This window comes from Atractosteus spatula (assembly GCF_055471065.1).
Source record: "Atractosteus spatula isolate fAtrSpa1 chromosome 10 unlocalized genomic scaffold, fAtrSpa1.hap1 SUPER_10_unloc_2, whole genome shotgun sequence".
Lineage (NCBI taxonomy): Eukaryota > Metazoa > Chordata > Actinopteri > Semionotiformes > Lepisosteidae > Atractosteus > Atractosteus spatula.
The window spans coordinates 677,852-699,894 of record NW_028296622.1 but is presented as its reverse complement, the minus strand read 5'-3'; positions in this window follow the sequence as shown (position 1 = coordinate 699,894).

Genomic DNA, 22,043 nt, shown 5'->3' with positions numbered 1-22,043 from the left:
CAAAAGACAAGATGAGTTGATGGAAAGAGCGTTGAATTGATGAGCACAAAAGTTCAGCTCGTACAATAGGCAACGAAGGTCCAGGCATCGTCATCGCACTTGAAAGGACTGCCTTGCAGATTAAGGGCAGTGGAAGGTTGCTGTTTTGAGACGGAGGCATTGGGATTGTGGGCCGAGATCTATTCTTCTTAAGGAATTCTTCATCATGAAAGATCGGTCCACAGGTCATCCAAAGAACTCAGGGAATCATGTGCTACTGAAGGGAGTGAAGTGCTGAAACACATGACATGCCCCCTTGATCTCACATGCACAATTCTGCTGCAACATGCACAGCTACTGTCCACACCAGGCAGTGGGGCTTCAGCAGAATTTGCTTCGCCACCTGCAATTACATATCCAGCTGCACACATATAGATGGCCCCTCTGTCCTTTTCAGGATCTAAAAAAAAAGCATAGTGTGGTTTTCCTGCCACCTGATTGACCTCATCTCCCTCAGAATGTGCCCCGCCACATTCATTGCTGAAGCAGGACGGAGGCTAACGGACATGTCAGAACAGTGAGGTTCAACGATCTCTCCAAAATATTGTGGTTGTAGTGGAAGAAATATGGTTTAAATTGTACCTTGGTATTTCAAACTCTCTCTAGAATGTTATCCATTTCTGTTTTATTTTGACAGGAACTGTTAAAAGGCTAATGACACTAGATGAAAAGAGAAGAAAGAAAACACAACGTTTCAGCCGTTGAGCCTTCTTCAGGTGTGAGGGCTCCACGGCTGAAATGTTGTGTTTTCTTTCTTCTCTTTTAAGCATGGAATAGACCTATTACTTGTTCCTTTGCAGCCTACACATGCTGACGCAGCTTCCCACCTGAACTGCTAATGATACTAGATGCCTGGTAGTTTGTGGTACTTTGTTATTGTCTTATATTTGCTCAAACTCCATATGTGTGATTGCATATTTTTGCGTATTTTCATTTGTCAATATTTAATTCACTGACATTCCTGTATGCTTGGAAGGAAGGCAGATTGGATTTGACACAGGACGCCTGCTCATATATGTTGATCTTTGTTGGGCTGGAAAAACAATGATAAAAAGTGAATGAAAAAAGATCTCTCCAACATTTCCCTTCTCTTGGCCATGGTTACACTGCCCTTTCTTTCCATCTTTTGTCCTTCTACAAAGATTCCAGGGCTCTTTTTCCACCATAATATCAGAAGCCAAAAATAACCATCTAATGTGTAAACAGCATTTGTAATGTTGGTAGCTGGAAGAGGTAAAGTTTGTTTGCAAGACCTAGTTGATTACACCACAGACTTACTTTGTTGCTGTCCGTTTATTTTTCTATTTTAAAGGCTGTGCTGGACTGTACCACTATCATAGAAGATTTTTTTCAGGACACATCACAGTTCCATAGTAGAATTTATCAATAGTAGAATTCCATAGGACATTATTTATCAACATCTAACATTACCCAGTGTGAGACTCTGCCAGTAAACCTCAGAGCATTGAGTTCTCCACTGGTGAAGATGGCTTTCTGAAGTCATGAAATCCACTGCTGGGATGCCTGAGAGACAGTGATTGAATCCTGGCTGGAATTAGGCTCTCTGTTAGTGTTGATCTGTGGGAATTATGTGGTAAAAAGGGAAAACTCCTTTACTTTAGTCACTTTGAAAGTTCAAATGTACAGATCTTCAGAAACCCCAGTCTGAAGGATGAAGCAGGTTCTGCTCAAGGAGTTGCCTACGTTTTGCTCCATTCACTCCAAGCAGATAATCCAACATTTGCCTTCTCTTGGCCATGATTACACTGCTCTTTCTTTCATCTTTGTACTTCTACAAAGATTCCAGGACTCTTAATCCACCATAATATCAGAAGCCAAAATTAACCTTCTAACATGTACAAATCATTTGCAATGAAAAGAGGTGGAAGGGTTTAAGAATATTTGTAAGACCTGGTTGATTACCACTGTAGCGGCGAGGCTTATTAATAAGGCAGAATTAAGTGTTTCTGAGCTTTCCCAAATTAGGCCTCATCTCTCTGTTCATCTCTGTGGTGCAGCCACAGAGAAACTATTCATGCAGGCTGATTTAAGGTTTCCTTTGATAAGGTTTCCCAGGACAGCTCCCAAAGGGGGATGCACTTAGCTAAGCCTGGCTATCATGATCAATGGTCATCCATTGGCGCCTATCTGTCTAGGGAGTGCCAGATGGACATCTGGACTGCATTCCTAAGTGTCAGGAGTAAGTGACTCATATCTCACGTTGATCAACCAATCAGGGACTGGTAGGGCCGAGTAACTCACGTGGGACTCTGATGCCCATGGAACTTTCAGCCAATCAACGAGCTGAAGTTCCTCCAGGTAAAAACAGGCAACACAGAGAGCCTGAGAGATTCAAGAGATTCAGTAAGATTCAGGAGAATTCTGTGGACTTTTCTAAAGGGAATTCAAAGGAGAATTCCAGGGCAGGACGGCCCAGGAGACTCCCAAGGGTAGGACATTCTCGCAGAGCGCCTCCTGACCATCCTGAGACTCAGCCCGGACAACCACGGAACGGCCAGTGTGTCCGAGTGCCAGAACTTTCCTTTGTTCTAAGAGTCTAGAGCGGAGGTTGCCAGGGAGTAACCAGAGGATCCACCCAAGGTTAGCATCAGCAGCAGGCCTCGTGAACAGGTCAGAACTGTGGACAGCTGAATCACTATTCAGAACTAGCTCTTCATCAGGAACGAACCGGTCCTCTTCCTGACTTGCTGGGACCCACAGTCATCTTTTCTCCTGTGCACTAACGGTGCTAGTTAAAGCCAACACTAACTAGCCGGTCAGTGAGCATCTGCAGCGCACCGTCGCAAGCCGCACAGCACAGCCTGGCACCGAGCCAGAGAGCGCGGATTGGACAGCAACAAGCCTGCAACTGTTTCTCTGTGCCTGCAGGAGATCTGAATCCCCAAAGATTGGATGAGTATTCAACTTCAATGCATTACAGCTCGAGAATTCAATTGTTATCCCAACCAGTTGATATCAATTTAATTCCTAAGAGTTATGTACTTGTTTCGAGTATCTAATGTAGAAGTTATAACCAAGTTCATTTATGAAATGGTCTAAATGAATGATATACTGAACGTATGTCCTCTTGATATATGTAACTCTTTGTAACTGATTGAATATATATCTTTTGTATTCTGATAACCCTCTCGATAAGATCTGTTAGGTTTATATGCATATTTTATGTATTAATAAATGTATCCTCGTGTATTAGTACCTGTGTGTGTGCGTTGTTTGAGTTATATCGCATGGTTGGATTCTAAAGCCATCAAAAGAATCAATTTTGTGATTTACTGCTACAATTAATAATTGTCCCAGTAAATGCCCAAACCCTACAGAACTGGTGCCTTCAGAGAGCACACTACATTACATTTTGGCTATGGCAACGTTACACCACACATAGACATACTTTGTTGTCAGTTTTTTTTCTCTTGGAAAGGCTATAGGAGGGGCGTGATGGACTGTACCACTATCATAGAAGATGTTTTTCTTCTAAGGACACTTCTGTAGCGGCAAGGCTTATTTAAAATACAGGAATTAAGTTTGCTGCTCCCTTGCCAGTCCCTCTCTCCCTCATCTCAGTGCAGCTGTATACAGAGAGGCCATTCCATCTGGTTCACATTTAAGGTGTTTTTCTAGCTGATAGAGTTTCCTGATAAGGAACAGCTCCCAAGGCTGAGATTCACCAGCCACCCTAAGAAATGGTCATCTCTGGCGCCTTACTGTCTGGGAGATTCCATGGGAGAGTCTCATCCCAAGGTTTACAACCCTAAGGTCAGAGGTCATTGTTACTCATCCTCCACCTCAATCAGCCAATCAGGAACTGGAAGGGCAGGGTAACCCCACGTGGGTCTTGAATGCCCGCGGAACTTTAAGCCACTGAACTACCGTAGTTCCTCCAGATAAAACAGGCAGCACAATGCCCAGAAGGTGCCCCTCCAGGACGTTCTCAGACTCAGCTCGGACAATCACGTGACGGCCAGTGTGTCCGAGTGCCAGGACTTAACTTTGTTTTAAGAGTCGAGAACGGAGGTTGCTCGTGCATAATAAAAAGATCTGCTCGAGGTTAGCAAGCCTCGTGAACCCCCGGTACTCCACCGCCAAAGCTCGCCTGATCAACGAGTGAACTACGGTTGGAACTGTCGACAGCTGAATCACAGGATTCAGGACAAGCGCTACATCGGGAACGAACTGGTCTTCTTCCCATCTAAAGAGTGTGACTTGCTTGGACCCGCAGTCACTTTCCATGTGCACAAGCTCTGCTAGTTTCAGCCAATACTAACTAGCCGGTCTTCTAAGAGCATTAGCAGCACATCGCAGCAGGAATCTCTCCCTCCTCTCCTTCTCGCCAGCCGCACCGGCCACTGCATGGCACCGAGCCAGAGAGCGCCGATTGGACACAGCAACAGCCTGCCACTGCTTCTTTGTTTCCGCGGGAGATCTGAATCCACACAGATCGGATGAGTATTCAACATTCTGCATTACAGCTTGAGAATTCAATTGTTACCTCAACCACAATTGATATCAATCTAATACCTATGAGTGATGTACTTGCTTTTGAGTATCTAGTGTAGAAGTTGTAATCCCAGTTCATTTACAAAACAGTCTAAATAAATGGTATACTGAATGTATGTCCCTCTTGGTTTGGAACTCTTCGTGATTTAATATATACCTTTTGTATTCTGCTAACCCACACTCTTAAGATCTGTTATGTTTATATGCACATTTTATGTATTAATAAGTGTATTAGTATCTGTGTGTGTGCGTTAATGAGTTAACCCGCAAGGTCATAGCCATCAAAAAATCATTTTGTGACTTACTGCTACAATTAATAATTGTCCCAGTAAATACACAAAACCCCTACACATGCATGGAAACCAATATTTACCTGCTAATCCAGAATGCAGCAGAGAACAGTTTGATCTTCGAATTGCTGGCAGAAGAATTCGTTTATGCTCTCGATGCATCCTTAGATAGAATATTTAAAATTACGACACAGATTTGTTGGAGAAGCAACAGCAATAGGAGAGTACATTGATTTTGGACCAATGTTTGCATCTGAACAATCCTTCCTCCTGGAAAGAAGAAAAAACAGGTATGTTTTGAGTCTCATGATGATGCTCTTCTGGATAAAAAAAAAACAGTGCAAATTTGTTTCGGATGTATTTTGGATAAAATTATAACTGTCATCGAAGAGAAATTTGATCAGTTGAATGCAGTCGAAACTTTTGACATTTTATATGATGACAAGACATACATTTAGGACTCAGTACCGATAACACTGCTGCTATTGATGGAGTAGAAATAAGTGTATTGGTAGTTTTATCTGAGGCAAGAAGTACTAGAACACCTCCTATAAAAATGTTAGGGTTCAGAGCAAGAAATATTTTTCCACCTCACCCAATGGTATTGCATTAACGAAGCTGAATCTGGCTTCTTATTCGCCAGCTTCTTCTGCCTTAAATGCTGCTGCTGTGATGTTATGCCGCCTTTCACCTGTAGATGGCTCTTTACAGTATTTTTTAAAAGTACTAATCGGGATGGATTACTGTATTTATCCTCAGTAAAGGGGAATATGTAAGTAGTGAATATCCAAATAGAATTTTTGTGTGAAACACATTTCAGAAAATTGTAAACCAATTTTCAAAACTCACAATAACACAAACACAATAAGTAAAAAAAACAAAGGCAAAACATAAGTTCACAGGCACTTTCTGCATATTTACCACGACCTTACCTTCTGATCATAAAAAGTCTTAAAATCTTGCATTTTACAAGAACTTTTTAATATAAATGGGACATTTAGAACATGGCATATGAGAATATATGGTTAACCGAGGATGAGCAACGGGTGATGGCACTTTCTGCTTCTTGCTATAAACCTACCCCCTGGTTATAAAAACATCTACAAATTCTGACACTGAGGTGTGAGAGACAATGGAACAGACTATCAAAATCCTGAACTTTAGGAAATTTTATTGTGCCATTTTTTTTAAATATAACCCTGTGAACATGGCATGTCCCTCCTTCCTCATTACCAAAACATCTCAATGTGACGACACTATGTACATTGGTAATTACAACACTTCACTGTTGCATTTCTGAGTTGTGACATTGTGAACATGGCATGTTAAAGTATATAGAATCAAATCAGAACAGACTAAATGCAATTCATAGTAATTTATCATTTTCTTACTTTCTAAATGAAAAAAAAATTTCAGTGATTATGACACTTCGGTATGACATAAAATATGCTTCAATGACAGAATAAATAATCATGGAAAAAATACCCACAGTGGACATTCATATTTGTGATTATAGGAATGTTAAATATCAGGTGAGTACAGTAGCTGCGTCAGCATGTGTAGGCTGCAAAGGAACAAGTAAAAGGTTATTCCATGCTGAAAAGAAAAGAAAGGAAACACAACGTGTTGGCCGTGGAGCCTTCTTCAGGTGTTAGAAAGACAGGGCAGTATGCAAAGATAATTTTCTTTTTATCTTTGCTTACTGCAGTTTATCTTTGATGACAACATCAAAGACATTAAGGAATTCTTACAGCTAACAGCTCCACATCAACTTCCTTTTATAACTACTCAACTCCCAACTCTTCCAGTTTCTCACTTCAGAGAAGGATAAAAAACTCAATCATCCTCTACAGAGAAAAACCATCAACACCCCTACCACCTCCACCAATCCTAACCTTGTTGTTACTGTACCCTCTGACCTTTCCCTTTCACCCCTTTGCATCCTCAGCTAACATATTTTAATATTACAACACAATTACAATAGATTGTACAGTATTTACAGTTTAAAATTAAGGTGAATATGTCAAAATATCAAAATCCAACTGCACAGTGCTAACAAAACAATGCTTGTCAAGTTCTCTGCACTGTATTTTTAAAATATTTCAGCAGAGGATGTGACGGGAGTATAAATGACGATTCGACAATCATTTTTCTTGGGTGAATATGGTTTTCTGGGGAGTTGCGATGTTGGGCATTATTGGACATTTTCGACACGTGCTGAACAGTCGCATTTCCTACAAATATTAAAATGGCTATGGTTTACATCGCAAAGGAAACCCATCCCTGGATGGACTTGAACCACCAACCTTTCCGTTAACAGCCGAACGCGCTAACCGATTGCGCCACAGAGACTGACTGGTGGAGTCTTTCCTCGAATCAAAAACAAATCTCTTACCGTTTATTTTGCCAGCCGGTAATATTTCTTCTGCATTGATAACCAAGAACTGAATTTCATGTTTTGCAAGCTGTGTGAATTTAATCAAAAACAAGTTTTCCAGAAAGGAAATGAACACATGCATTTAACGAAATCAAGCCCTTTGTGAGTGCCCAAAATGGTACTGTAACGCCCTCGCCTGGTGGTGAGGAGGAAGCGCCGCTAGGCGCTCGTGGTACCGCTGGGCATGCTGGGAGTGGTAGCCGGGAAGAGTCTGAGGGTCAGCACGATGACCAGCGGCTGACCCTACCTGTGTAAATAATGTCCTAGTAATTCTAGTGCCCTGTGTAGTCCTGTAAAAGTATAGTGTGTTGTTAGGTAATTACCACCCTAAATGTGTGTACGTGTTCGTCAGTCTCCTCATGTGTGTGTAGATCTTGTGTTTGGTTTTTGGTGTGGTTGTTAAATAAAGTCAGTGCTTGGTTAATTACATCTCCACTGTTCTTTAGTTCTGAAAAAGAACCTGCAAATGCTACAGTACGTTCTGTACTACAAGATAAGAAGAAATACACGGCTGGGATTTGAACCGTGGTTCTTTTGTTTAATAAAGAGGCACTTTAACCAACTAAGCTACAGTGACAGGACTTCCATCACCTTTTACAGCCACTTGGACACACCGCTCTGAGACATCTGCGTTCAGAAAGCGCTGAACCTGCTCTCAGAGCAAATTGCCTCTTTTACATACAGTAGCAGCCCTGACACTGAGAAACGAAGAGAACTGGCTTTTATCTGGCATTTTCATGTCCAAAGCGTTTGACATCTCCCAAGGGCAACACTATTTCTTCTTCTTTTTTATTTCTGTACGCTTTGATTAAAAAACGAGAAATCGTGCAAGGGAAAAATGTCTTTTTTTCATAGAGAAAACGTGCACCAGGAAATGTTGTGTTGAGAAGAGGTGATTTAACATGATACGTGACCTAATTTATCGGAGTAAATGCTCACCCAGCAAGGGCTGGAGAAGTTGGAGAGTCTGGTGGGTGTGATAATTATACGGTGTTGTGGAAGAAAACAGTCTTTCTTTGAATTCTCAATCAATCGGAATTTCAGTGCGAAACATAAACCCTTTGTCTGATTTAAAGAGATAATATTTCACTTTGTATTCTCACTTTGAAATTTTAGACGGGGCGGTATATTACTAGTAGCGACGCTGAGCACACTATGGGGGAATTCCGGTTATGTGAAATACTAGCAGTTTATTAAATAACGCATCTGATTTTGGATCATAAGATTGTAGGTTCGACTTCTATTTGGCTCGTGTAAATTTTATTCAAGCTCCTCAGTAATAGATGTCTATTATGTAATGAACCGCACCTGAAAGAAAAAAATTGGGTCTGTTTCCTTTGTTTTCCAGCATGAAATAGCAAATCGTTACAAAAAGTACCTGCTAATGTCCAATTTCGTTTTTTTTTTTCAAATTACATTTTCAGGCTTCAGACACTTTTTAATAAAACAAAAGTGTCTGGAAACTCCCTAACTTTCAGGTTTGCTTGAACCTGTATTAAAAGAAGTTATTTGAAACTTCCGGGATTCCATTCTCTGATGTAGCTGTCTCTAAAGACGGATGTGATGTTTTGCAGATGTGAACTGTGCCTTCTCTCTTGTGTTCAAGGGTATTCGCTGTGTGAGATCCTAACTGTATGTCCAGTAGGGCTCTATTTTGTTTAGATTATCTATGTGGTGTACATATAGAACTCAACTACATGGTGTGAATTCTGTGTTCAGGATGAGCAGAACCTGAAAAGCTCAAAGCAGACCTCCACGTGACTTGAACATGCAGCCTTCTGATGTAGAGTCAGATATGCTACCTTTGCGCCACAAGGTCACGGCTATCAGCGCCTTTGAATTCCTGAATTCCCCAAAGGAGACAAATCAACTTCACAAAAAAAAAATCTCCTGTGAAGAGCGCCTCTCTTCCGAAGAGAGTCTCTTCATCCCAGACCACATTTTATTCTTCCTGCGCAGCTCTTGTGCAGGTGTTGTTCTCAATAACAGATCCAGGAACACTGACTGTTTTTCTATTTTTTTTTATTAAGTACCCCATGGTGCAACGGTAGCACGTCTGACTCTAAATCTCCAAGTTCATTTTCAAAGTATATCGGAGTCAACTGATACTGATCAGGTTCTGCTGCTGCTGAACCCGCAGTCTTCACTTTAAAGTTAAATTCCCCAAGCCTTCTGACCTTATATGTCCATCCCTTCTCGTCAAAACTCGTATTTTCACAGGGTACCCTTCAGAAATCGCAGTATAGAATGAAAAAACTCCAGTAGATCTCGGCCACTGTTGGTGATTTTCCTTTAAAAACAAATTAATCTCCTGAAATTTTACGGAGTGTATCACTTTCACTGAGACCAAGGAGTGTTAAGCTGTACATGAGTCTTTGTGGCTCGGTTGTTAACAAAAAGGGTGGTGGTTTGAGCCCCCCCGGGGACGCTATGAGCCTTTTAAAGTACACACCCGTCTCACTTTATCTCCACGGCCGGTCTTGTACCGCAATCAAATACAGAGCCCGCAGGGGGCAGTAGGCTCGCAAATATAGCTCACTGTGTATATAATGAAGAAGCAGAGGTTAGTTTCTTATCTGCACGTTACAGGGCCTTATGCAACTCGTACCAACAGCTAGGGTTTGATCCCTGCACGGGCTATTAGTTGAAAGGCCATTGTAAATTACGTGTAAGAGATTTATAGATAGATACTTTATTGATCCATTGAGGGAAATTAATCAAGCTTATCCAGCTGGCTTTTATGTTTCACACTAAATTGCGATATTGAAACCAAAATAGTTAGAAATATGGAACACAACCGTTGTTCCCCAAGAAGGAAAGCTGTTTAACACTGATGTCACACCTTTTTAATCAACCCAGATTGTGAAGACAACTCTGCCCTATCAAAGGAAAATGTTGCACAAAAGTTGGAAAGCACACTCTGAATCCATCTGTACTGTATATTTGATTTCTGCGAACCATTCAAGGCTGCTTGGTGCTTCGCAAGCAAGTCATTTTACCTTCATTTTATTGATCAGTTGAAGGATTTGAAGAAACTATATAATATTATTCCTCAATATCCATGATCAGTTGAAGGATTTAAGGAAACAGCAGCGATAGAAGGTGGTTTTAGTTTTGAACCCATCTTTACACCTCAATAATCCATTTGTCCTCGAAAAAAGAAAAGACAGGCATGTTTTGAGTCTCATAATGATCATCTTCTCGATCCAAAGAAACATATAAATTTGATTCCTTCTGTAGTATTTTGGATTTTCTTACAACAATCTCACGAAGTATTGCCAGGATCTATATTTAGCGTTCTGTAGCGATAACACAGCTGATATTGATTGAGTAGAAATCTATGATGTATAGACAACTTTATCTGAAGTGAGAAATCCAAGAACGCTACTTATGAAGTGTTAGGAGTCAAACCAAGATATACTTTTTGTTTTCAACCCAAAATGCTGCTATTGCATTACACGTTATGTGAACATTACCAGTTTTGGTAGCTTCTCTGCACGATTTTTCAAAACTGAAACTAATTATAAAATTACTTAAGATCAACCATGACAAAAAATTATAAATCAGGACTAATATTAATATCAACTCATATTACTACAGAAGAAAATATTTAACTGAAATATTAATAATACTATGCAAGCCTAAAAAGTAGAACAATTCAAATTATATAACTTTTATTTTTTTTATATTTTGAGAAATGGGCTCACACACCGGAAGACACTAACGTTTCTCTTCGTTAGAGTATGTGAATAACAGTTTAACCCAAAATGTTTGGAGTCCAGAGGGAGGACTCGCTCGCTGAATGATCTCTCAAGAAATCCCTGGTGAGATTCAACAGGTGTTTTTTTCAACAGCCACGAAAAGTTTGATGATCTTCTCTTGATTTTCTGAATATGAAGTTAAATTAGTTCAAATCAGTTGGTAGTTGTTACGATCCCTGCCTCTCGGCAACGAAAGAGGCAGAAGAAGGCGTAGCCTTAGTTCATCAGTCCACCTATCAGTGTACGCTTTCACCACCACACCTCCGTCTCATCTGGTATTTAAGCATTCGTCTTTCCCTACCTCCTCGCTCAGTATTGGTTTCCCTTTTGAGCTACTAAGTTGCGCTACGCCTTCTACCTCCTCGTACTGTTCTGGTTCTGACTTTGGTTTTTCCCCTTTTACTACGTCTATTGGATTACGGCTCGGCTTCGGTTGCTTTCTCCTAGTTTGGTTCTCTGGCTTCCCCTGGACTCTCGGCTCTCTCCTTCGTCTACGGTTTTGGATTACGGTCTGGCTTTGGCTACTCTCTCCCTGTTTGGATCACTGGCTTCCCCTGGACTCTCGGCTCTCTCTTTCGGCAACGGTATTTGGATCACGACTTGTCTCTGTCGGCTCCCGCAAGTGGGTTCACTACTTGGTTTCGGTTTCACTGGCCGAATCCGTAACAGTAGTAAACAAAACTAAATGCTTTGGAGGTACATTTAAAACAGCAGAGCAACACTGTAGCACTTCGAGTGTGTCTGAGTTTAATTGTGTAAACCTGTCTCTCTATGAACACGAGCAAAGAGTTCTCACTCAACAGAAGACTGCGATGTGAGCACAGTAATATAAAGCACCTGGAGATGCGGGGGATTGAACGGATTGTTATATGCTTTAAGTGATGGCTGTACGCACAGAAAAAAACGACAGTACTGATGATTTTTTTTTTTTAGTTGAAGCACAGATTCTTTCCAAGATAATGGATAAAGGCAACCCAGTGGATACTCTAGTAGAATGTGGAAGACCGTTCACCTTTGTAACCAACGCAACCACAGGAACAACGTCAAGAACCAAATCAATTCCCCATTTAAATTTGACATGTGAGGTATGTTTTGTGACTGCTTGATGTAAACCCTATGATCTCTTTTGTACTTGGACAAGTTATTTCTGATGGAGCGCTATCCGCAAATATTTAATAAGCTTTACCCCTGCCGATGATTCGGCGTGAAGTATCACAGACAACTGCTTTCACAGACAAAAACAGCTCACCACCACAGCCAATATTAAATGTAGTTGCTGGCACACTACAATGTGCACTGGCTCATAAGTGATTTCGGCAGACGTTGCTCCTTACGTAAAGCTGAAAGTGCCTTTCTGTTGAGAAAACATTTTTTTCTGCACTGATGTTAAGCTTAGGGAGCCTGTCTTTTTGAAATTCTTTCTCTAAACACCGTGTGCAGCCTCCAGAGAGACTAACAAATATTTTTTTTGAGAAAATGTCTCACACATCAGAAGACACGAACGTTTATCTACGTTAGAGTATGTGAATAACAGTTTAACCGAAAAAGCTGTAATTGTGATTTTGCTAAAATTCAATAAATCGTCCATCAACAGTAAGAAATTATTAAGAAAGTAAGAAATTGTTTTATTTAATAAACTATAAGACATGAAGAGAGTTTACAGGTTATATCCTTCGCTTTGTCAATTAACTTAAGTGTTCAGAATCCAAGCCCGTGTGTGGATGATTGTGTTTCTTGAATCTCTTTAATCATCAAATGTTGTTGTTTAGTCCATCAGTTTTTTCATGCGCTCTACCACTGAGCTTCATCCCCTAGGGCGAAGGTGGTGGAACTGACGTAAAGATGAGCATATGTTCACTGAACTACAAATTTAACTACAAATTAAATTCATGGGAATGAAGAAATAGGGAAGGGAAAATAATCGCTTCGAAGCTTCCAGAGACTGGGCAAAATGAATAATTTATTTTTATATCCAGTCACATGGGCGACAGTGGTTGATTCTTCAACAGGGGAGTGCGTTTTCTACCTCCTTACTCGACTGTCTTTCAATTATGTTTTCTTTGAAATCTTTTTGCATCTTTTAAGTGCTTGCAATTAAATTACGCATAGAAAAACAGCAGTGTAGTTGATGTTCATGGACCGATGCACACAACTCCAGTGATAAAGCCCCGTTTGTAAATATTGTAGAAGAACGTTAAAGGGCGAAACAACGCTCTAACCACGTGAATGGTAACAAGAAGGATCGTGTTCTTATTTAATATGTGCTTTTGAATTGCCTTGTCAATACACACAGGCTTTAGAGATGGACAAATAATTTACAGTGGTGTTTGTAAACAAAGATGGAACATGTTATTTCTATACCAGGAAGAAAGGAGCAGACTCTTAAACTTTAAGAGACAGAAACAACACCTCATCACAGCTAACACTAATTAAAATGACATCACAACAGAAGAGTGAACCCTTGAGTGAATCAAATTAGTTTTCCTTGGTCGTCTGTGTCTTCATAACTTTGTAGGTGAGAGAGAGGATTGCGAAAATGTGCGGGTGCTTCTTAGAAGTGTGTTGGTAGTACAGGTGACTTCCAAATAATTGAGCCGGGTTTTAATCCCGGCCAGTGCATCCCCAAACCTTTTCAAGATAATCTGTTATCCGGTAGCACATCTCCTGAAACTAACATTCGATGTAGGAAGCGTGCTCTTAAACACCAAAACACTCAAAAAGGAAGAAGCAGATCTCTGTACACAAGACAGTAGTGCGATATTAGAATTTCTGAGGAGTTCAGGCTCCTTCTCAGAGGTCCTTGCTCGCCAAATAACTTTGCATCTGAGGAAGAGCACCACGGAAAAAAAACCAACTCAACAAGCGAGTGCGTTGGCTGCTCTTGGTCTTAATGCAAGGAGCTGTTTTTTTTTCCTCGCAATAATCATTATTAACCAAAAACAGCAGCACAGGTAGGTTGCATTTGTGATTATGTCACTTCTCTGCTTCAGCAAGGTCGATAAAAGACTCTGAAAGTAGTAAAGCAAAACTGAACTCAAAATCATATTAGGAATTCTGAGCGATATCTCCATACAGGTAATCCAATAAGAACGTTGAAATTCAGATGAATATCATCTCTCTATATATTTCGCTGCTTTTTACCCGGAGTAAAACTATTGGATTGAAGGAATGCTAACCGCTGGGTTAAAATGTATAGTTGTTATTTGAAGAAATCTGTAAACTCGTGATCTTATATGTTTTAAAAGCCAGCACAGGAAAACACGACAGTGCTGATTATTTTCCGGAGACGGAGCACTGATGACCTATCCGAGCTGATTGATAAAGCCCACCCAGTGGATACTCTAGCAGAACGTCAAATAACATTCACCTTTGTATCCAAAGAAACCACAGGAACAACATCAGGAAGCACAATCAATTCCCCTTTTAAATCTTTCCCGTAAGGTATGCTATGTGAATTCATGAAGTTAATCCTCTGATCTCTTTTGATCACGAACAAAGTATTTCTGATGGAGCGCTATGTTCAAAGATGTAATAAGCTTTACCCCTGCCAATGATTCGGCGTGAAGAATTAAAAGTTTCACAGACAAAAGCAGCTCACCACCACAGACAATATTAAATGTACTTGCCGGTACACTATCATGTAGCTGAACGTGCCAAGGAGAATTTCTGTTGAGAAAACAAAATATTTTTTCTGCTTTGAGGTTAAGCTGACAGCCTGTCTTTTATAGAAAGTCTATCTCTAAACACCTCCCGCAGCCTAACAAAAAGCGCTTTTACTGATCGTATTGCAAGTCTTAAAACACTAACATTTGGTAGTGGTGGGATTTGAACCAACACCCCAGGAGAGACTAGAGCCTGAACTCCAGCACCTTAGACCACTCGGCCAAACTCCCTTCCTCCATGCCCATCTTCCTCACATTGCTGGCTTGGAAAATGCCGGGGGCTTCAGCTCTTGTCGTCGGATCTAATGATATCATGACATGTGGAAGTGACTGCACCTTCATCTTCCGAGATGCTTTCAATAGCACAAACGTTACTTTCACCGGCACAAACATAGCAATAACGAAGGAGGTGAGATTCATCCTTTGTGCTGTTTGCAGGGGTGCAACTCTACATTGATCTACTGACTTGAAGAGCAAAAATCAAAATCCTCTGCTATTACTGTTGCTTTTTTCATAGTTTCTTCAAATCCTTCATTTGAACGTCAATTTTGAAGGATATTGATGATAATACCACATAAATTGTGGTTTTCTTGTGATCGCCAATTTTATTCAAATACCAGCCTTTTTTACAGTTCCTTGCGTGTTTCACAAGGTGTAATAGCCCCCCTCACATCCTCAGCTAACATATTTTAAAATTACAATATATTATACAGCAGGCATGTTGTATTTATATTACAATTAAACATTTATATTAAAATTAAAGTAAATATACCAGAATACACACAGTGCTAACCCAATAATTCTTGTCAGGTTCTCCAACAAATCTGCGTTGTTATTTTAACATGATTCAGCTGAGGGTGCAACAGAAGTATAAGTGAATTTTCCCGCCAGCCATTCAAAGACCAATTCCGAATACTTTTAAAAAATCTGCCTGCATGTTTGATTATTGTCATTTAATTTTGAAAAATTTCAATATTGATCATAACTAAAGAAAATAATTATCTCCAACCAAAAAGTGATAAAGATGCGAGTCGCTCTTGAATCAGAGCTGAGTGATACGGGCTTCTGTTCTGATATGGCTGTATGAGAAACAGGAGGAATCGCCAATCTCCTGTAGAATATGAATTGAATCAGGAGTGAGACATTTTGTATACGAATGCATATGTCAACGTCTGACCTACATCGTAAAACTAAATTAAAATCTAACATTAAGTTGTCAGAGTCATTTATTTATATACAAACAATTGACAGACCAAGTAATAATTCTACATTAGTTCAGGTGTGTAAACTTGAACTAACAAACCTATTAATAATTCTACATTAACGTGTCCTACACTGATCAGACTAATTGAAATGGTCTGATTCAGAGCCTGTGCAGTTCGTGCTAATTTCAACAAGGACAGTTCTGATCCCTCATCACCGAACTGAGCACAAGTTCAGCTGTTCTCCAGTTTTGTTACGCATGGTTTTTCATTGCAATTGAGTTCAGAGCTGGAACTGATCTCCAGACAGTACAGTGTTTTGGGTAAGTTGTCGAAATTCGCATGAGGCTGTAGACAACTTACCCAAAGTGTTTTCTATAGCTTTCAGGTGGAGTTCATTTATATAAAAGAACATAAGTGGTATAAACGCAACAAGCCAGACGGCAGTCCAACTTATAATGTTCTGACGCGAGGCCTGACGCGTTATTCATTACGCCACTGACCCTCCTATTGTAGTACTAAAAAAAACACGTTTTCTACATTTATATCTGTTCACTCTAAAAACTAAAAAAGACAAAGGGTTTGTGTGTCGCGCTAAAATTCCGCTTCATTTCGAATGCAAATAAAAACCGTTTTGTTCCAAGAAATCATAAATTTGTCACATCCTTCATACTATACTTCTCTCTTGTATTAGTAAAGCATTTTGATTTAAACTGAACAATATATGAAAGGTTTCATCTATACACTTACACATAATAAGTATACGAATAAATACTCGGAAGAAGCCGCAGTTCAGGTATTAGAGAGATTTAAAATCAGATCGGAGGATTTAGAGTCCAGAGTGCAAACCAACAGCTGACACAGGTCTTTTATAGAACCGTTTTGATTTCCTCTACTTTGTCCCCATGACGTCATTGTCCTGCTCGCAGCCGAGCCCGATACACGTATGGTTTCTGTCGCTGGGCGCACATCCTGCGGTCCATGCGGGTCCTAATACCTCAGTACAATGACGGGGACACTAAACTGTAAACAGGTACTGTCCTTTGGCTGAGACGTAAAACCGAGGTCCTGACTCTCTTTGATCATTCAGGAGAATGGTGGTGGTGGAGGGGAGTCCCTATTACCTGTAAAGCGCATTGAGTGGAGTATCCAGAACAGCGCTATATAAGTGTAAGCAATAATGGGTGCCTTCATATCGCGACCGTCAGTCTCGCTCGTAGCTGCGAGAAGGTTAAAAGCGCCCAAGTGATCTGTAGACGATGTTCGGGGAACAAATAATTCTGTTTTCAGCACAGGGAGTGAGAATGAGCTCAGTCTGGCTTCCAGCAGAACCCATCCTGGTTTGGTTACAGTGCGTCTGAGGCTCTTTGGGTCGTAACGTAAAAAAAACAATTGCTCACATCGTGTGACTTCCACGACAGGAAGGAAAGATATTACTTAAAAAAATCAGAACTGAAGATTTGGATCCTGGGCCTCAATTTGATCAAATTATTAAAATAATAATTATCAAAATATCAGATTGTGTTTCTGCAACATTTCGTGCACAGTACGCCATTTTAATCTAAAACAGTCACAACGAGGGCTTTACACGCAGTCTGGGGTATTTTCCCCTTTTATATTTTTGCCACTTTATATCGAACCTGTTATACTCCCAGAAGTGCACAGTAGCTTGTACTTAATAAAAATGTACAATTCACCGCTGGTATAAACAGATGTGTGCCGTGTTTGCCATTGTAAGCATTTGTTTAAAAAATAAGTTCACAATACTATAAAAACACAGAAAGCACAAACTTTATAATACAACGATACAAAATCAATACCAAATCATTATGCCAATTAAGTACCTATCCTTTGAAAACAGAGAACACCTTTATATCTACAAAAAACTTGACATTTGTATGTATTTTTTAATTACAAAGCAGACAGTGTAGTCCCTTAATTCAAAGATCAGATCTTGGCCAAAACAAGACAATCAGACGTGGGCTGAATTCGGAACAGGAACCTCTACTTCGTCGTTGATTGAGCTTTTGATCAATGTCTGAATGAAACAGATTCGCTTTTTTAACTCTTTCATTAAAGTACACAAAAAGCACCTTTCTTCAAGCTGCAATCGAACCAGCGACCTAAGGGTTCCCTACTGATTCCACTACACTCCTCCTCTCTACCAACTGAGCTATCGAAGGGATGGCAGCAAGTTCTTTGGCAATGTAGTGAAATGTTCCGGATGATTTAAATCCCACTTCGACAGCAAGTTTCCAACTCGAACTTGAACTTGAACTTTATTGCCATTTGTAACCGGTACTAGTACAATGGAATTCTTACTTACAGAAAGTCTCTCGATTGTAAAACAAGTGTAACAAACAAAACAAAGTGTTTTTTACTCATTTCCTTAGTCTTGTTTACCTTGAATTTAAGCCACGAACCAGGATTCTACTGTATAAACTTCCTGGGATATTACAAAATGTTTGATGGGGCATCAATCATTCCATGCGGAAATGGACTCCTTTTTTTTCTCGAGGGATCATATTAAACATTTCATTAGGATGGAGAGAAAGATCACCATGAGACACAAAACAAACAGCTTCGTTCTGTCTTTATTAGAAAGTAGCGTTTGTGCTACATTAATAATATTTTTGTAGAAATATTGATTGTTGTAAATATTAAAATTTATATTTGAATTGAAATGTGGGTTTGAGTTAAATATTAGCGTGTTTATGTAATTAGTTTGTGTTTGTCATTACTATATGTATATTGCCATGTTACTAGAATTTGTAACTGAAGTTTACTAGTTGTGGTTTTTATGATGATTAAATTTGTTTATTACAATATTGTATATAATGTATAATTTGAACTACATATTTTTCAGGTGTGAATAATTGTTTATTTTCAGAATAAAGTTCTAAAACAAATCATTGGCTTGATTTACTCGTTTCTACAGCTATAACATCTATCTTTGATGTATAAAAGAGCTTTAACCATATATGTATAATAGTCCTCTAAAGTTATCCGTATAATAGAACTCCAACCATATATGTATAATGAACATATAATCATAGATCTAATTGACGTATAACGATATACGCATATTAGAATTTCATTCTAGACGAATTACGGACCACATTTATATGTCTAACATATGAGTTTAATAGACATATATTCTACAACTTTTGCTCACTGGGATGTCCCGATTTTAATTGCACAAAGCTAGATACACATTTTCTAATGCAGCATTAATTACAAGACAGTTTATTTCTCGAAAGCGTGCTATATAAAAAAGAGAAAAACGAAAATATATGAATGACAATCCTTCAAAGCTGAAGATTTTACTTTTGAAAAATTGACATTTTATGTATGCAGTGGCATTCACTGGTTTTAGAACTTTGCTGTGCTTCCTGAATCATTTTCAGTGTTATAAACTGGGTGTGGAGGGAGCGATCTCTTTGTAGAGCAGTTGATAGGCTGGAGCTGTTCAGACTACTCTTGGTATTTCTCAAATGCTTCCATCATTTTTCTTTCACGCTATGACGCGAGTGTGTACATGTGTTTCATTTTCATTTCACTGATTCTCATTGAAGATTTGGGAATTAACGACGAAAGAATCAGTTGCGTCGGAAACCAGAAGGTTTGGTTCTCAACGATATTGAAGACACGCCCATGTAGAGCAGCGTGTGATATTTGTACTATAAAAGACCAAGTGCTCAAAGTGACGTCTGCGTTTACCGTTTAGACTTTTCATCTCGGGCGCACTTTTAGAAAGCAAAGATAGAGCAGTTGTGTTGAATTTCTCCACAACATCTGTTAGCAGAGTGGCGCAGCGGAAGCATGCTGGGCCCCTAACCCAGAGGTCAATGGATTGAAACCATCCTCTGCTATACACGTTTTACACATGATTGTTCAGCACACCATCAGTTTAATGAAGTGAATTAAAACTGATTTTTTCTCTCGTGTGTGTGCAAGCTTCACACTTACTGTATTCGTTAATCTTTACCAATAGCAGATGTCCAAATGTATCTTTGGTTGTTCTGAGATCCTTGATAGTTTCCTCAAATCCTTCAAATGAACATCCATATCAAAGCAATTATGTTTATATTTATTGCAATTAAGTTACATACACAAAATATCAACGCACATTTGTATAATGCTCATTTAATAATGATTGTCAAGGATTGTCAAGTTCTCCAACAAATCTGTGTTCTAATTTTAAAATATTTTTGCTAAGGATACAACGGGTGTATAAATGAATTCTCCCAACAGCCAGTTGAAGATAAAATTCCACACGTAAAAAATGGTTTTCTTGGACATTGACTTAGGTACTTAATTGTTTACTTGTAGTTCCACACGAGTAAAATGCACATTTCCTGCAAAGTTCAAGAGGGTTTGCGAAGAAATCCCTTCAATGTTTACATCATCCCATGAAGTTTTAGCAGAGATTATTATTTACAGCAGAACAATCTGAAGCACATCCCTGAGTGGGTTTGAACCACCAGCTCTTTGTTTAACAGCTGCACAGAGATGCACTCCCATTGCTTTTCACCATTCACACGTTTGTAGATAAAGAAAATAAAATACTGACATTTTCCTGCCAGCCGGCAGTATTTCTCCTGCAGTGACCATGAATAACCAATAATTTTATTTCATCTTTCGCAGGCTGTAATTTACAGAAAAGGAAGTGAATACTTGTATTAAGCTAAATCAAGCCGATGGAAATGCACTGCCGTTGTTTTTCTCCACTTTTCATTAAAAGGAGAAAAATCACTGGCATTTTCTTGCGGTATTTCTTCTGTCCTGATAAGCAAGATTTGTATTTTGTTTTCAGAAGTTGTATGAATTTCTTGAAGTTCAGAAACAACTTGTTCCAGAAAGGAAATGAACACTTGCTTCAAAGTAAATCAAGACGTATGTCTCTCTCTCTGTGTGCTCTTATCTGTCCATCTCTCTCTCCTCTTCTCTCTGGCAGTCTGTGCAGAGTAGGGGGATGTAACACCATGTGAAGGGATGTAACACCACTTGGCAAAGAAGAAAAATTCTGAGGCAGAATAAAAAAAAAACATTATTCTCTTCTCAGTCAGATTCACAGCTCAGACTCACACTCAGACAGAAGCTCAACTCCGTACTGCTCTCTATCATCACAATCCAGAACCAGAAGATATTCAGACAATCAGTGCTGCTACATGAACAATATCAGACAGAACAGCCTGGACTCAAGTCACATCTCCCCCTTTTCTCCTTTCTCCCAGCCCTCTTAGAGACATAAAAGAGCTCCTGGTTCTCCTCTCTGTGAATTGGGCTCAGGGGTCACTGATCTGGCAGCTGTGGGCTCTGTTCCAGGGCAGAAGCAAGAAGCTTCTATTAATCTTTTCCAGGACTTCCAGCCCTTCAGTATTACTTTCTTTACTGTACAGATGCAGCCATTCAAAGTGCGCGGTACACACACATTCTGGAGGTAATTGGCTGCGGCGTCGCGCATTGTGACGCACGATGATGCGCGGTACTGCGGTACATGATTGGTTGATCGACAGGGGCACTCGTGGTCCGTTGGTCTGTCGTAGAAAGATTTACAGTAAACGTCTTTACTGTGCCCGTTGTAGTATTGAATATTTATATGGAATTTTACCACTGAAGGGAAATCTTAGTTCCTGAGCATAAAAAGAATAGGAGCATACTGCAACGCCTGTGAAGGCCATAAACAATATTAATTTTGGAACTTAAACATACAGTATATGGCTGGTCTCGGTACTTTAAAGAAAACATACACACCAGTATTCAATTTCTCCCTAAACATTTTAAGTATCGAAGTCTTTAACTAACGTGATATCGGAGTCAACAAGCATACTTTTAGAATTTGATTAAAAGGGAATATAATATGGAATCGCGTATCTAAAAAAAATTAATAACGATATAATTATATTCATGTTGCAAAAAAACTGCAACTGACATAAAAACTCCCTTGCTTTTAACAGAGTGTTCCATAATTTCTAACTACGTAAATTATTTAAACTGCGACACTTATCATTCAACCAGAGCTCAAAATATCACAAGGATCCTCTAGAGCACAGCAAAGACTGTATTAAAAGAATCGGGTATCTAAAGAAATTAATAAGATATAATTATATTTGTGTACTGCGACAGGGCTGTGT